Below are 15,300 nucleotides of genomic sequence, written 5' to 3'. Positions count from 1 at the left end.
TAAGAACCCGAGAAGAATAAAATATAATTCCTTCCATCTTTCCAACTCTTGGTTAACCTTTAGAGTATGATTTAATTGTCAAACTCTAACTTGTTACCATTATTATAATTATGAATTGTGAATGACTTAAGAAACTTATTTCTTCATTCATTCAATCCCCTTGGCCAAGGTTTTATTCATTTCGGTCATTATAATCATAGAGCTCAAACTCTTTATTGAGAGTTGACAGATTCCTTATTGACTAATCATTAATTCTACAAATATTTAAATCATACTCAATATCCATTCAACTAGCACCCTAGGATATTAGGTGTCCGGAATCAAAGTATAATAAATACATTGTTAATTACTATGACAGTTACGTCAAAAGAAACTCTATTACTATGTTCATCTTGAGAATATCCTATTGACAAATATGCAGTAATTATAACCATTAGAAATTCTCAAATTGAGTCAGTTCAATGGTCATATCTCTCTATGCACCATCTATATATATAATTTAACAAATGAGATCCATTAATCTTCATCCAATGAAGACTATTATATATATATTGATCTTTTCGGATTATAATGTCCTTTTTAATAATTTTATGACCAAAAATAATTTAGACTAAATTATAAAAGATTCATCTCTCAATATTATGATCACTATCACAATGATAAATCTCTAAAATTAATCAAAGACTTTATTATATTAATATTTTAATATAATAATAACAACAAATTATTTAACACATGATTAATTGAATTGTTGTCATATTACTTATTTCCAACAGCTAGGTGGTTGGAAGAAAGCATGAGTTCAAATTGGGGTTTTCAGTATGCTATTGAATGGATCTATTTGGTAGCATTTGTTTTGAAGTATTGGGACAGAGATTAGGAGATTGAGGCTCAGTATCATATTTGTTGGCTCAGAGATTGGTATTAAAATTTTTGTCTCTATGCTCAAAATTTTAGTATTTCAGTACCTCCAGAAGTGAAGACACAGGGGACTGAAATTTTTAAAGACGGAGATTGAAATTTCAATAACATTTTATACTTAAAATACCCTTATTTCAATTAATTAATTCCAATTTTACCCTTTATGCAAATTAAATTATAACTTCATTATTTCAATTTCTATCTCTTACTTTATATCAAATAAAATATTAAGATTTATTTTAATCTCTGTTTCTTAGTTTAATCTTTCAATCTCTGTCTTTTCATCAAACGCTACTTTTGTTCCCTATCACCTAGGATCGAAATAATAGAAGAGGAGGCAAAAACTGCGGGTAGCAGTTGGCAAGTAAATATTACTTACGCTTACAAAAAAGCTAACAGTTGCGCTGATTGATTAGCTAATTGAAGTTTGAGGCAAGATGAGAACACTCATTACTGGAATTCTCTCCTCTAAGGAATAGGGATGAGCCATTATCTTGTTAGTAATGATATGGGAACTTCAATTCTGAGAACTGTAAATTCGGCGTAGTTTCTAGGACTATCGGCCCTCTTGTCAACAAAAAAAAATTCCAAATTAAAAAAAGGGTATGAATAGCGTATGTGTATAGTTCACGTTTCAAGGAGAAAAAAACACTTTAATTTTACAAGTATTAGATGCAAAAACTATCACAAATAATTATTATTATTAAGAAAAAGAAAAACCATTAATAATCGATAGATACATAGTTCAAAATAAAAAGTCAATTGATTCGTAAAACTAAAGGGCACGCATAAAAATATTTTTTTCACAAAATTGAAAATAAAAAATTACATCAACCTACAGCTGCAAATAAAATTTATTAAAAATGGTTCATTTTTTTTTAAAAAAAAAGGAAAACATATATTAAATCGGTAAATCCTTAATGTTTAGCTGTAAAATATCTAAGATATTTTTTAAAATTTTTAAAATTTTGTACCAATAATAAAAAGAAAAACCCGGATCAATGACAAAAAGAGTGGAACATGTCAATAATGGTAGGTATTAATTAATCACATGATTAAGAAATGAAAGAAAACTGTCTTACATTTTTTTTTCTTGTAACTTAGTCTTACAATGATATAATATAAGTTTAAAAATGTTGTTCGTACACTAAAATTAGTTACCAATATATTTTATATTTAGTGACTAATTTTAGTGTCCAAGTAGCATAATTGACATAGTTTATATACTTATCAACTTAACACAAAATATTACAGTAAAGAGGAGAAATACAATAATTTTTCGACAAAGAATGACAATAATAACAGAGAATTTATCAATTTAAGGAATTTTTCAACGGAATACCTTAATAAAAAGTCTCTTTGATCGTTGTATAAATAGAAGCTCCTTAGATATAGTTCTCCACCAACAACACCATGCATACTCTTTTGTTATTGTTCTCGTTTTCAGCACATTTGTACTCACTTTCTAATTTCATACCCTTTGTTGAAGCTACTAAAACCCAAACAAGCTTCACCATTGATCTTATTCACCATGATTCCCCCCTCTCACCGTTTTATGACTCTTCAATGACCTCATCGGATATTTTTAAGAAGGCCGCGCTGCGTTCCATCGCGCGATACGCCTTGAGTGAAAGTAGCAATCAATTCCCTGAATCCATTGTATTTCCAAATGGTGCGGTCGGCGATTACCTTACAAAAATCTATATCGGCACTCCTCCGGTGGAAAGAATTGCCGTCGCAGACACGGGCAGTGATCTCATATGGGTTCAATGCTCGCCCTGCGATGACAATTCTAGTTGTTTCTCCCAAGATAGCCCACTGTTTGATCCAAACAACTCTTCCACTTATACTCCAATTTCATGTACTTCAGAAAATTGCACGTTACTGTACCAAAACCAACATACATGTGGAACCTCAAATGTTTGCGAGTATTTGTACACATATGCCGACCAGTCTTACACAAATGGAGAATTGGCTTCTGATTCCATAAGTTTTGATTCCACTAGTGGTGTTACATTTCCAAATTCAATTTTTGGATGTGGCCATAACAATACTGTAACGTTTAATAGCACTAAAAAAGCCACAGGGGTAGTTGGTCTAGGAGGAGGGCCATTGTCACTAGTTTCACAACTTGGTGACCAAATTGGTCACAAATTCTCGTATTGTTTGGTTCCTTTTGGTTCAAATTCTACAAGCAAGCTGAAATTTGGGGACGATGCAATCATTTCAGGAAACGGAGTTGTGTCAACTCCGTTAACCATCAATTCCTCTACACCTACTTATTACAATCTTAATCTTGAAGGCATAACCGTTGGTAATAACACGATTCAGAGTACTCAAAATTCTAGCAACATAATCATTGATTCGGGGACAACGTTTACTTATCTTGACCCAAGTATGTTCAATGATATCGTGACTCTGGTCACCGAATCCTCAGCTGTTGAGGCAGTGCAAGACCCTCCAAAACCGTACGGTTTTTGCGGCAGTTTCCAAGGATCAAGTGTTAACCTTAACGTGCCTTATTTCGTGTTTCACTTTACTGGTGCTGATGTTGCTTTGACAACTGAAAACATGTACACCGTTGTTGACAACAACTTGCTCTGCTTGCTGCTGCTACCCAACACCGAATTAAATGGATTGTCCCTCTTCGGAAATTTGGCGCAGGTGAATTTTCAGGTAGAGTATGATCTTCAAGGGAATAAGGTTTCTTTTGCTCCTGCTAATTGTACTAATAGTAATTAGCATATTCTTGTTACTTACGCCTTTTGTGTATTAAATAAAATAAGATAATAAGATTGTGTTATATGCATTATGCATAGGTTTTATATTTGTTCTATTATATAGGCCAATTCACGGTGCATTTACTGTTAAATTACTGATGATAATTAATATGTGATTAAGTGATTTAATGTTTTTTTTTTTCCGAAAATTGAAGGTTTAAGCATCCACCATGAGGGAATAAAAACAAGGTATCAAACACGCATATAATACAAAAGATAATACGTAGGGAGATAATAAGATACTAATCTAAACTTATTTTATTTAATTTAATATCTATATTCTTATGTATGTAATGTTTATAATTATATATTTATTATATCTAAAATTAAAATAAATAATAATTAAATATATAAAATAAAATAGTTTTAAATTACTTTGGACTAATTTTGTATTTTTTTCTCAAATATTTTTTTTAAAAACAAATTACAGTAAACCAAAAGTACAACTTAACAATAACAAGCATGCACATCTTGATAAAGAAAATATCCCCTTTAAATATAATTAAACACCCCAAACCTAGATGAAAATAGACTAAGGTCCGTTTGGAAAATTTCAAAAGTAATTTTTTGAGTTTTTAACTTATAAAAAGTAGTAGTATTTGTTGTAAAATAAATAAATAAGGAAGAAAAATAAATATAAAATAAAAAAATATAAATATGTTCTTATCTCACTATAATAGAAGTGATTATATATTTACTAATATTATAGATATTATAACTTAAAATTTCAAAGAGATAAAAGAAAGAGAATTTATAGTGTAATGTATAAAGAGAGAGATAGAAATATTTGTGATTATTATTGATGTGATCTCATATGCTTCATACTACGTTGCTATTTATAAGCACAAGGAAGTTTTACTTTTCAAACATAATTAAATGCAATCACCCTTGGTAAACTAAGTCTCGTGGAAAATGGGCATCCACATTAGGTATTCTTATCACAACACTCCCTATTGGATAACCATTTAGGATTATACCACGTTAAAACCTTACTAAAGAAAATCCAATGGGAAAAACTTTAGTGAAGGAAAAAGAGTATAATATCCTTTGTGATGGGACTGCCTCATTAAAAACCTTGTCAAGAAAAACCCAATGAAAAAAATCTGACCAAGGAAAAAAGAGTACAGTCTCCCCCTCTTGTCGACATCATTTAATATCTCAAAATCGGCGCATCCCAATCTGATGTATCAATCTTTCAATGGAGGATTTTAGGGGTGACTTTGTAAATAAATCTGCCAGATTATCACTTGAGCGGATCTTTGATGTATCCACCCTTAACTTGAGCAATGCATGTTGTATTATCTTCAAACATGACAATTTGAGCTATCTTCTGATCAATCAGTCCACATGATGACTGAATATATTGGATCAAACTCCTGAGCCAAAAACACTCGCGACTTGCTTCATGAATCGCTAGTATTTCAACATGATTAAAGGATATTGCTGCAATTGTCTGTTTCGTGGGCCTCCATGATATACCTGTACCACCATATGTGAATAGATATCCTGTTTGAGATCTCCCTTTGTGTGGATCAGACAAGTATCCTGCATCTGTATAGCCAACTAGTTGTGGCTTGGATCCATATGGATAAAACAATCCCATATCAACCGTTCTATGAAGATATTGAAAGATTTGTTTGATTCCATTCTAAGGTCTTTTGGTTGGAGAGGAACTATATCTTGATAGTAAATTTACAGCAAATGATATATCGGGTCGTATATTATTAGCAAGATACATTAGCGCTCCAATGACATTAAGATATGGTACTTCAGGACCAAGGATATCTTCATTTTCTTTCTTAGGACGGAATTGATCATTTTCCACATCCAAAGATCTTACGATCATTGGGGTACTTAATGGATGTGACTTATCCATATAAAATCTCTTCAAGTTCTTTTATCTCAAACTCTTCTTTTAGAGTTTTTATAATTGTTGGAATCTCTTCGGAAGTTCTAATGATATTTAAATCATCAACGTATATAGCAATTATATGAATCCAGATACATATTTCTTTATGAAAATACATGGGCAGAGATATCATCATTCTTAAATCCGTTTTTGGCCAGATACTCAATAAGACAATTATACCACATTCGTCTAGATTGTTTTAGACCATATAAAGATCTTTGCAATTTGACTGAGTAAAACCCCTGTGAATATTCATTGGATGGTTTAGATATCTTTAGTCTTTCAGGGACTTTCATATAGATATCACGATCTAATGAGCCGTATAAGTAGGCTGTTACTACATCCATTAAATGCATATGTAATTTATGATATGCGGATAAACTGATCAAATAACGCAATGTTATCGCATCCACTACAGGGGAATATGTTTCTTCATAATCTATACCGGGCCTTTTTGAAAAACCTTGTGCCACAAGTCGAGCTTTATAGCATACGACTTCATTTTTCTCATTTCGTTTTCTCACAAATACCCATCAGTATCCAACAGGTTTTACATCTTCTGGTGTACGGACTACAGGTCCAAAGACTTCACGTTTTGCAAGTGAGTCTAACTCAGTCTTCATGGCTTCTTTCCATTTTGGCCAATCATTTCTTTGTCAACATTCTTCAACTGATCTTAGCTCAAGATCCTTACTTTCATGCATGATATTTAATGCCATATAATATGCAAATATTTCATTGACAATTGTCTTATTTCGGTCCCATTTCTTGCATGTAAAGACATAATTTATCAAGATCTCGTCATTTTCACAATTTTCAGGTACCTGAACGTCTTCTGGCGTCAAAATTATATCAGAATTTTGGACAACTGCAGGTATCTTTACTATGTCTTTTTCAACAGGAATAATATTTACCTCTTTTCTTTTTCGAGGATTTTTGTCTTTGGAACCGACAGGCCTGCCACGCTTCTGGCGTGAATTTGCTTCAGTGGCAATTTGTCCGACTGGGACATCAACTCGAATCGGAGCATTTTCAGCCGGTATATAGGATTTAGTTATCCTCTTTGTATCATAAAATGCATCAAGTAATTCATTTGCTATCCTTTGCAAATGTATGATCTTTTGAACTTCTAGTTCATATAACCCTAATCGAGGATCCAAATGCATCAAAGATGATGCATTCCAATTAAGTTCCTTTTCAGGAAGCTTATTCTCTCCCCCTAATGTTGGAAATTTTTATTCATCAAAATGACAATCTGCAAATCGGGCTTTAAATACATCCCCAGTTTGTATCTCAAGATACCTTACTATAGAGGGACAATCATATCCAACATATATTCTCAATTTTCTTTGGGGCCCCATTTTGGTGCGAGAAAATGGTGCAATAGGAACATATATCGCACACCCAAATATTCTTAAATGGGAAACATTTGGCTGCTGGGCAAAAGCTAATTGCATAGGAGAGAACTGATGGTAATTCGTTGACCTCAAACGAATAAGTGCTACAGCATGTAAAATAGCATGCCCCCAAGCTGAGGTTTAGGAGATTTGTTCTCATAAGTATGGGTCTAACAATTAATTGGAGGCGTTTAATAAGTGATTCTGATAACCCATTTTGTGTATGAACATAAGCTAATGGATGTTCAACACTTATTTCATTAGTCATACAATAAGCATCAAATGCTTGGGAAGTAAATTCACCAGCATTATCAAGACGAATTGCTTTGATTGGATTTTCTGAAAATTGTACTTTTAATCGAATAATTTTAGCTAGTAATCTCGCAAACGGCAGGTTGCGAGAAGACAATAAGTACACATGTGACCATCTCGAAGATGCGTCTATTAGAACCATAAAATATCTAAATGATCCGCATAGTGGATGAATAGGTCCACATATATCGCCTTGAATCCTTTCTAGGAATTTAGGGGACTCAAATCCAATCTTTACTGGTGATGACCTTAAAATTAACTTCCCCTGAGAATATGTAGCACAATAAAATTCACTAGATTTAAGAATCTTCTGGTTCTTTAGTGAATGTCCACGGGAGTTTTCAATAATTCTTCACATCATGGTTATTCTCGGATGATCCAATCGATCATGCCAAGTTATGAATTCATTTGGGCTAGTAAACTTCTGATTTACAATGGCATGTGATTCAATTGCACTAATCTTGGTATAATATAACCCAGATGAAAGTGATGTTAACTTTTCTAATATAACATTTTTATTTAAATCGTGAGTTGTGATATATAAATACTCATGATTTTCCTCATTCATTGTCTCAATATGATATCCATTTCGGCGAATATCTTTAAAACTCAATAAGTTTCTTACAGACTTAGTAAACAATAGTGAATTATTTGTTATGAATTTTGTTCCTCTAGGAAACAAAATTATAGCTCTTCCGGAGCCTTCTATCACATTGTCCGAGCCAATAATAATATTAACATATTCTTCTTTTGGGACAAGATGGGTAAAATATGTATTACTTTTGAAAATGGTGTGTGAAATTGCACTATCCGCAAGGCAAACATCTTCAATATATATCCTTGCCATTCTTTTCAGAAACAAATAATAAAATGAGTAGAAATACCTACGCAGTAAAATCGTTTCCTTGATTGAAAATATTTTTTCTAAGAAGTATAGTATATACTAAAAATTTTATTATTATTATCTTGGCACATTCAGTAATTTTGAAATTCATAAACATAAATATTTTATCAAACATTATTCATATATATGACACTTGAAATTCAAATGCATAAAACTTAACAAGAAGTTTCTTACATTATTTATTCACATGAATACTTAACAAACACACACATTAAACTATTCTATCATTGATCAAATGACCAATATTTCCTTTAAGATCCTCAAAGAAATCAAATACATCATAATGAGTGGTGAAATTTTCAACATCATTTGAAACAATGTTTCCTTTTCTTTGTCGTCTTTTTTCAAAGATGCTTGATAAAGATCGACTAGGTGCCTTGGGGTGCGACAGGTACGTGACTAATGGCCATTTTTACTATAACAGAAATATTTATCCTCAATTGATTTATTTTGCCCATTGTTCCTTTCTTTATCCCACTTCTGGTGAAACTCTTTCTTGTGAACATAATTCATTTTCCTTCCATAATTTTTCTTGTTACCAAAACCTTGTCATTTACCTATTTAGGGGTTATAATTTGCTGCATTTACTTCAAGAAATAGGGCGACGCCAGCTGGGCGCGCTTCATGATTTTTTAAGAGCAACTCATTATTGCGTTCAGCAACAAGAAGGTAAGAAATTAGCTCAGGATATTTTTTAAATCCCGTTTCTCAATACTGCTGCTGCAGGAGCACATTCGAGGCATGAAAGGTTGAGAAACTTTTCTCCAACGTATCATTATTATATATCTTTTCCCACATAATTTTATTCGTGAGGTAATTCGAAACATTACTGAATTATATTCATTTATGGATTTAAAATCCTGTAGACGCAAGTGCGTCCATTCATATCGAGCTTGAGGAAGTATCACCGTCTTTTGATAATTGTACCTTTCTTCAAGCTCTTTCCACAGATCTGCAGGATCTTCTAATGTGAGATATTCATTTTTCAATTCTTCGTCAAGATGACGACAAAGAAAAATCATGGCTTTGACTTTATCTTTCTAGGATATATTATTTTCAGCCTTAATGGTATCTCTAAGATCCATTGAATCAAGATTGATTTTAGCATCTAGTATCCATGATAAAATAGTTGTTTCCAGATATATCAAGAGCATTAAATTCAACATGAGAGAGTTTCGACATAATAAAAATTTGTTACATGTAGTCTTTTAAAATTTGATTAGAGTCTCGTACTGATAACATGTTGTAAAATAAATAAATAAGGAAGAGAAATAAATATAAAAAAGAGAAATATAAATATTCTCTTATCTCACTATAATAGAAGTGATTATATATTTACTAATATTATAGATATTATAACTTAAAACCTCAGAGAAATAAAAGAAAGAGAATTTATAGTGTAATGTATAAAGAAAGACAGATAGAAATATTTGTGATTATTATTGATGTGATTTCATATGCTTCATACTAAGTTGTTACTTATAAGCACAAGGAAGCTTTATTTTTTAAACATAATTAAATGCAATCACCCTTGGTAAACCAAGTCTCATGAAAAATGGGCATTCACATCAGGTATTCTTATCACAACAGTATTAATGTTTAGTGCAATTTTTAAAACTAAATTGCAGTTTTTTAAAAAGTTATTTAGGAATTTATCGATAAGTTTAAAAAAATGACTTCTTTTATAATACTATTACTTTTTATCACATTTCTTTTAAAATAAGCACTTTTAGAACTAAAAATCTAAATATAAAATAACTTATTTATAAGCTACTTTTAATATAGTCATTTATTGTTTAAGCTATTTTTTTAAAAGGAGGTTAATTAAACTGTTTATCCAAACTGGACCTAAGGTCTACTTAAAGTTTTTTGGATACTTAAAAGTACAAGCAACTATTTGATGATAACGTGCATGTCCTTCTAATTTTGAAAAATAAAAAATAATTTTAAAAATATAAAGATATTTTTAAATTTAGTTTATATTTTTTAAAGTAAAAAATTTAGTATAATCTTATATGTTAATAAATATTTATATTTATTCTTACTTTTTATTATATTGTTTATTTTAATTATTTTGAATGTTAAAAACAATTTTATCAAATATAATTTTTGTAGATTGTGCTTATGGTTGAAAATTATTTTTGTTTTGATTTACCAAAAGTAGCTGACACAACTTTTAAAAAATATCCTTGAAAAACTAGCAATAATAAGTTATTATTCAAATGGTAATTTTTTTTTTTCATATCAGATCTAAATTATTTAACGTATTAATTAAATTAGTATATTTCAATTTAGAGCTCAATCAGAGAATCGATTATTTTTAGACGATATCAAAAAAAATTTTTGAAATGACCTTTTTATGATAAATTTTAAATCATAAATCTTAAATATTAAACTATAAATTCTAAATTTTAAAGTCAAGAGCTCTAAATTCTTTAAAAAGTGAGGGTTCAAACACTACAAAAAAATACTATTAAAATCGACAGCTAAGATGTCAACAGTATTAAAAATCGATAGCAAAATCGACGGCTTACCATGTCGTCGATAATAATTCATTAAAATCGACAATTTTTCCATCTATGATATGAGTTTGAAAAATTTACCTGCTTAATAAAATCGACAGTTTTGCCGTCGATATTATTATTCAAAATCGACAATATTTTCGTCGATATTTGATTCATTAAAACACTACAAGAAACATCGTTAAAATCGACGGCTAAGCCGTCGATAATATCAAAATTTGATGGCAAAATGGACGGTGGAGATGGTCGCTATTAAGCTTGTCGATTTTTCAAAATTTTAATAAAATCGACAGCTTGCCTAGCCATCGAAAATAATTTAATAAAATTGACCGTTTTCTTGTCTATAATATGAGTTTGAGAATTTTACATTGTTACTAAAATCGACCACGTTGTCGTCGATATTATTATATAAAATCGACGCCACTTCTGTCGATATTTGATTCAAGAAAATCGACAATATTTTCGTCTATAATGTGATAAATAAAATCAAATAAAAATCGACATAGTTGCCCTCGATTTAATTATCTATATATCGACAAATTCTTCGTCTATATATTTTTTTGTCTATTTTAATTTTAAAAAGCGACAGCTTTACCATCAATTTTAATAGTTATATGTTTTAATTATTTTTTCTATTTGAAAAATAGTAAACAATTAATACAAATAAACTTTTAAATATAGAAATAAAATTTATACAGAATATTAGATAACAAGACAAATAAAATTTTAAATATAAAAATAAAATTTATACTTAGATAATGAGTTTACAAACTTATCAAAATAATAAATAATCCTCTAACATAAAGGCTCAAGACAAGATAAATAACTAAACTTAGACTTATATTCGTTTAAATTGTAATCCACTAATAATACAAAATATTCAAAGTAAAGTAATTAAATAACCTACTCATACTCGTCTAAATAATCATCTGAGTCATCAAGATCGTCAGAATCATCCTCCCTTTGAGAACTCTGTGGTTGTCCTGGTTGCTGCAAAATAGGTGAGAGTTTTCTACCTGGGGCTGGGGTTGGAGCTGTGCTTTTCTGAGAGTTTGGAAAAGTAAAAGGAGGAGGTGGGAGAACACGTGATCTAGAACTACTAGGACCCATGGCCCTCACATACTTAGTCAAGCTGCTCAATTGATGACTAAACTGATCCATCTGTGAGTTACTGGTGTTAAGATCATCACGCAAGGATTCAACAGTCTGTTGCCACTCTCTTTTCTCCCTTTGGTAGCGGTCTTCAAGCTCTCTATATTTAGCGGCATGTTGTTTGACTTCTCTATTGAGTATTGCGATTTGTTCTCTAAGATCCAAAATATCAGTGCTGCTGGTCGTGGTTGGCCCATCAACTCGAGGTTGCACTATGAAAGAATCTCTTACCTCACCTATGTCATACACCCTACCTCTTCGTTTTTCACCCACTGTCTCAATCCATATGCTTTTCTCAGAGACAGGCGGTGGATCAGTTACACCATCCTCTATAGCAGTCTGCCATTCTTGCTCAACCTGAAAAATACGCTCTTGAAATATATCCTACAATGAAGAGAAATGATTGATAAACTACCATAAGTATCAATAATGCAAAAATTAAAGGAATATGTAAAAAAAATAAGTCCAATATTACAATGAAAGTAAGTTACCTTTGTCTTTCGGGAGTTTTCATCAATCCATTGAGTCTTATCCTCTTTGGAAGTATGAGTGTGCTCAAAAAACTCATCCATACATGATGATCTTCTAAGCGAATAATTTTACTTAATATAACCAAATTATCAACAAATATGGGTGTACAATTGATGATGTACTGAACTAAGACACATATCAAACACAGTTTGAACAAGGCTTGCAAATACCAATAGAAACAACATCCCCCTAATCATTGGAACAGACTTAAATGTAGCAAGGATTGGCGTATGTGACATATATATCAATAAGTGTTCAGAAAACAATAAGTGCTGGTGATTTGATATAAGAATAAAAACGGGTGGCCGAGGCTTACAAAGTACAAAAAGAAAAGTTACATTTGAGAACAGGCTGACATTTAAGACAGTAACATTTCTAAATTATTAAGGTATGCAACAAGTGACATGTTAGAGGTTATATTAAACCAGTTAGAGAGATTAACAAGAACCATTCCCAGGCCTTAAGATTTTGGACCATCACTACAACAATATAGATTATTTTTGAGGGTTATAATGTGTAAAAGAAAATTAAAATTTGTCAAAAAAATAAATTTTGACACTATTTTAACTATGAAAATATGTTAATAAAAATTTTGTCAAAAATAGTATTTTTAACATATAAGTGATTGTGAAAAAAATTTAAATCTTATTTTGATAAATATTGGCTGTCAAAAATAATTTGTTAGAAAATTTTGAGAACATATTTTCTGTGATACTTATTAATTGTCAAAAATACTATTTATTTTGACACTTATTGACTATAAAATATTTTTAACAAAAAATTTTAACAAAGAATGAAATGAGATCTTGAAACTAAAGAATAAATTGAGATTTTGAAGATAAAGAATGAGTAGTATAATCCTAAACTGAGAGCAGTGTGATGTCAAAATTAACAGAACTTAAAGAAGAAGAAAAATAGTAGAGTAAATTGAAAACAAATGAGTATCAAAATTGAGGAGTAATTTTCTACAATCAAATTATTCATCAAAAAAACATAAAAAATTTGACATTTGTGATATTTGTCAAAAATATATATTAATTTTAATATTTAATTATAATATTAAAAAATAAAATGTTAAAATAACTCTATTTTTTTATAGTGCATCTGGCTACCAACATAGAAGCAAAGTTTCATCGACCAGTTTCAACAATTATCATCTTAATCCTTGTTATCATGTTTGTCTTAATTAGTAGAAAAACCTTTGGTGAACTCACTTATTATGGGATATCTTCCATTATGGGACCCACTTAGACAACATTCAATGGTAAAGAATGGATGAGTCAGCGCATTGTCCCATAAAAAATGACTTCACTAGCATAATTCTAATTATTATATATCTTCACAAGATTTTACTCCCAATTTCTTTTCCTATATATAATAAACCTTCATGTGACGTATTCTGATGATGGCAAGTAGCCATAGGAGATAGATACCCATGCAATTTGAAGCAGAGAGACATGGAGTCTAGGGCAGATTTAATTACAGAATCTCATCAATGTTATGACTATTTACCAGACACTTTTAAAGACTAAATTGTTAAGAGAGTAGGATTTGAATGTATTAACATGTTTTGAAACAGCATAGCAGCATATATAGCTCAATGAATAGGTAAATTTTGATAGTATAAATTATGATGATAACTAATAGTATAAAGTAAAAAAGAGGGTTCTATAAGTAACTTACCAAGCGTAACTTCGCTTTTGGAAAGGTGGTGCCTCCTGTAGTGTGAAGAGAGGTATCTCGAGTTGATTTCCTGGCAACTGTATTTTTTGTCTGTAATTGTCTATAGGAATCAGTGTCATAACGTCTCATCAATTCACTAAAAACTTCTGGTGGGATCCAATATGGACGGGCACCTTTTTTGCGAATGGCATGGAGCATACCTCTTAAGCGCTTGGCAGCCCTAAACCTCCAACCTATAAATATCATTTTCTTCCATATCAAGAATGTCAAAGCATTTCTATTTTAAAAAAAGAAATAACATCTTGTTATTATATAACATACATGATACATATTTACATACTATGATACATATTTTTTGACCAATTATATCAACTATGTTAGCTAATTTTTAGGTGCAATGATTTGGTTAAGAATAATGGTGAGGACTAAACAAATAATTATATATAAATCTCTCATACATGTTAACAAAAGCAGCCAGCAAGTATATATATGTAAATCAGATGGTATAGTATATAATATGGTATTGAAATTCTAAATTAAAATGTATCAACAACAAATTAGTCCTGCATCACGTCTAAATTAAACAGATTATGACATATACTTTAGTAATTAATTAATGAGATTAGCATGTGCAGTGAAAACATCCAGGTCCTTAAAAACTCAGCCATATAATTTTATTGAGTTAATTACTGTAATATAGTAATTAAAATTTGCTTTCCATTCTGTCCACCATATTTTTTGAGTATCATCAGCTGCCTCATCAAAACTCAGCCAAGACTTGTTGTAGTTTTTCTTAAAAACCTGAGAAATACGCTTCAAGCCAGGCTTAGGTGGTGCCAACTACATCAAAAATAAAAAATGATAAAGATGTATTACTTAGTAAAAATGAGACATGTTATTCATAAAATTTAAAGCAAATAACAAACCATTTGGCACCATCATATCTAAGCTTGGGAGCACTTGTGCTAGAGTGACCAGTAGCAGTGGAAGTTCCTTGACCCTGAGTATCTTGGGCACTATTAGATGTGGTTTGTCTTTCCCCACAAAATTCTGCTCGACTGGGAGCTACAATAGCTGGATCACTCTGTACACCATATGAGGCAGTGTTGGAAGGTTCATTGGCTTGTTGAGTGCATGATCTTGGCACACTCGAAGTAGGCATCATGTGTATTTGAGGCTCCTGACAAGA

General features: G+C 30.9%; 1 pseudogene across 1 annotated transcript; it reads left to right on the top strand.

The window, feature by feature from the left end:
* The first annotated feature begins 2,328 nt into the window (after nucleotides 1–2,328).
* LOC107616446 (aspartic proteinase CDR1 pseudogene) lies at nucleotides 2,329–3,726 on the top strand (annotated as a pseudogene). The gene has a single exon (XR_015899972.1). The product of XR_015899972.1 is annotated as an aspartic proteinase CDR1 pseudogene (transcript).
* Nucleotides 3,727–15,300: the final 11,574 nt, after the last annotated feature.

The sequence above is a fragment of the Arachis ipaensis genome, chromosome B9, assembly GCF_059453495.1.
Source record: "Arachis ipaensis isolate K30076 ecotype BB chromosome B9, ASM5945349v1, whole genome shotgun sequence".
Taxonomy (NCBI): domain Eukaryota; kingdom Viridiplantae; phylum Streptophyta; class Magnoliopsida; order Fabales; family Fabaceae; genus Arachis; species Arachis ipaensis.
The sequence above is the reverse complement of the archived record's forward strand: the minus strand, read 5'-3'. Positions and strand labels throughout refer to the sequence as shown.